Source organism: Nicrophorus vespilloides, unplaced genomic scaffold (genome assembly GCF_001412225.1).
Source record: "Nicrophorus vespilloides isolate i.1.1-1 unplaced genomic scaffold, Nicve_v1.0, whole genome shotgun sequence".
Classification (NCBI taxonomy): Eukaryota; Metazoa; Arthropoda; class Insecta; order Coleoptera; family Silphidae; genus Nicrophorus; species Nicrophorus vespilloides.
Genome location: NW_017097024.1, coordinates 1 through 3,185, shown reverse-complemented (window position 1 = coordinate 3,185; position 3,185 = coordinate 1).

Sequence of the window (3,185 nt, the reverse complement as noted above, 5' to 3'; positions counted from 1 at the left end):
TGTTCCCCTCCACGGAAATCTTTAGTAAAAGGCGAAAGATTTATTCGCTTTGAAGGGAAACCAGAGTACCTACCCCAACACCAGTTACCTGTTTACAACCCCTAAACAGCCCCTTAATTAGTATGAAGAGTGTGAAATACTGCCATCTGTGAATATGTCTTAAATTTTGGATTAGTTCACGTTAGTCCGTTTGAATATGAATAAATTTTTGACAAATTGATCCTCAGAAACTCAATCTTTATTTTGTCCTCTCATATCAATGTACTATATAGTATAACTTCCTATTTTCATTAAACTTTCCGTTTTTTACGACAGTTTCGAGCAAACATTTATTTAACTTTCATTACTGAAATATCGCGTTTGGATGAGCGAAGAAAAATTTAGAGAAATTCTGCAAGTTTCTTTGATTTGATGGTAGTTTCAATAAATGAATGGATTAGTTGATGTTAGTTTATTTGAATATGAATGATTGTAGGGTTTTTCCTGCAATTAGTAAAATTCATAATCAGCACGTGCAATTAATAACTTTTATTAGAGAAACTTCGATTTGGTTGAACGAAGAAAACGTAGAGAAATTCTTGCGAATATCTTAAGATTCGAATCACTATAAAATTTGGTATTTTGCTTTTGACGTTTAATTAATTATTTCCTATTTTAAATGTGATTAAATAAGAAAAGTTAGTTAATTTTCAAAGACATTTATTCGTATTTTAATCGATTGAAATTAATCATTACTGAAAAAAGCAATCTTAAAAATAAATAAATTCAAGCAAAATTTGTTCAAGTAATACTAAAGATATTTTCATTATTTTCGAGAATTAATTTTTGTTTTATTGTTTGCTAAATTTACTTAAAATTTACTATCTTAACAAATAATTGTATTAGTTTCAGAAAAAAAACATAATATTAATTAAAAATTAATACAATAAAATTGTATTTTTTCTCCATTCTTCTAAAATTTCTGAGTATTTCCAATTTGAACTAATTATGTTTGTATTAATTATTGGCCCATCAATTGTCGGGCGCTCCAAAAATTTGTATTGTCTTAAGTATCGCAGATACACAAGCTTATTTTAAATTGAGACCTAGCTTATCATCTGGTACCTTTCAACCCCCAAACAACACTTAATATATATAAAGAGGGCGAAATACTGCCATCTGTTAACATGTCTTAAATTTTGGATTAGTTCACGAAAGTTCTTTTAAATATAAGTTTTTGACAAATTGATCCTAAGAAACTCAATCTTGATTTTGTCCTTTCATATCAATGTACTAATAGTATAACTTCCTATTTTCATTAAATGAAATTAATTACAACTTAAATATAAACAATAAGAAATACACATAAAACAAGCATTTGCTGCTATTTTTTTTTATTCTCAAAGACAATTTTGTTAACAAATATAAAATTAAATTGGAACTTACTTTCTGGATTTGTTATAATTAAATGTTTAACTAAAAGTTCAGTCAATTACTGAATTTTATCAATCAATTATAATAGATTAAATTATAAAAATTCTTATTTTTTTTACCAAACATAACTAAAATATATTAAAATGGAACTTACTTTCTAGACTTTTCTATAAAATCAAAGTTTTCAGCCTTTTAAAATGAATATTAATGAAAACTTTAATATAAACAATAAGAAATACACATAAAACAAACATTGCTGCTAATTTTTTATTATTTTTATACACAATTTTGTTAACAAATATAAAATTAATTGGAACTTACTTTCTGGATTTGTTATGATTAAATGTTTAACTAAAAATTCAGTCAATTACTGAATTTTTTTCAGTCCTTTAAAATAAAAATTAATTATAAATCTAATATACACAATAAAAAATACACCTAAAACAAGAATTTGCTGCTACTTTTTTTTGTAATTTTCAACGAAAATAATCATAAATAATTAAAAATTCGCTTTTTACTATTTCATATAATTATTAATAAATAATGAAGAAACTTGTAATAAATGAAACTTTCTCGATTGTATTTTTTACAAGTAAAATTGGTATCTAAATGGAACTTATTTTCTTGATTTACAGCAGAGACAATGTATTATCATTTTGAACAGAAAATTACTTACTACCCATCATGAAAAGAGCACTTTAAATCACATCTGCATAATATAATTGCCTCTTCGATGCTTTATGTAAGAAGCGCGGTTTTAATGAGGCTCGTTAAATTAACGCGAGGGGATGTTTTACGTCTAATGGCCTCGTGAAAACTAAATAATTTCGTAGCTGTTTAAACTTTAATCAAGAAAATTGCCCTTTTCTTCTCTTATAACTCTTACAGAAAAACTTATCGCGAAAAAAAGAAGACGCTATTAAAAGGTGAAATAAAATAAAGTTTAAATTTCCCGCCTAAGGTTTTCTACGTGTAACTTCACTAATCGAAGTTTACTTTTGTGAAGATTTATATTGCTTTCCACTGTAGAATAGAATTTGTGCATAAACCAACAAATTAATTATGTTTGTGTTAATATTTTTGGCCCAACTTTGTCGGGCCTCAAAAAAATTGAGATTAGACTCATTTGAGTTGTTCCCCTCCACGGAAATCTTTAGTAAAAGGCGAAAGATTTATTCGCTTTGAAGGGAAACCAGAGTACCTACCCCAACACTCAGCTACCTGTTTTCAACCCCTAAACAACCCTTAAACCATACAAAGAAATTGAAATACTGCCATCTGTTAACGTAAAGTTTTTTTTTTTTCAATTTTCTTTGGTTTATACAAGGTAATATTTGAATGAATGGTAAAACAAGAACCGTTTTAAATGCAAGGAACAGTAGATTCTTGTATTTTTTTTTTGAACTATTAAACACGTATTTAAATAATTTCATAGCGTCATGAAGCGGAACGTCACTGTAATAATAATTCTGTCTTTGCCTGAACCAATTACTGCGTATTCCTTTATAGCTGCTACTTCGATCATTCACTTACAGACTTGTTCGTCATTAGATGTCATCAAATTACATTGAACTAATCACGACAACAAAAAAGATGTAAATAAACATGCGTACGAAGCAGAGAGACTAGCTTACAGAGACAAGAAGTTTCAAATTAAACTTACCCAAGACAAAATATAATTAGTTTTAGTTTATGAACTTCGTTCGAGGATCGTCTTGCAATTCACGAACAAATTTGAAAGTAAAAAAGAAACTTTAAGCTTAAGGTTTTTA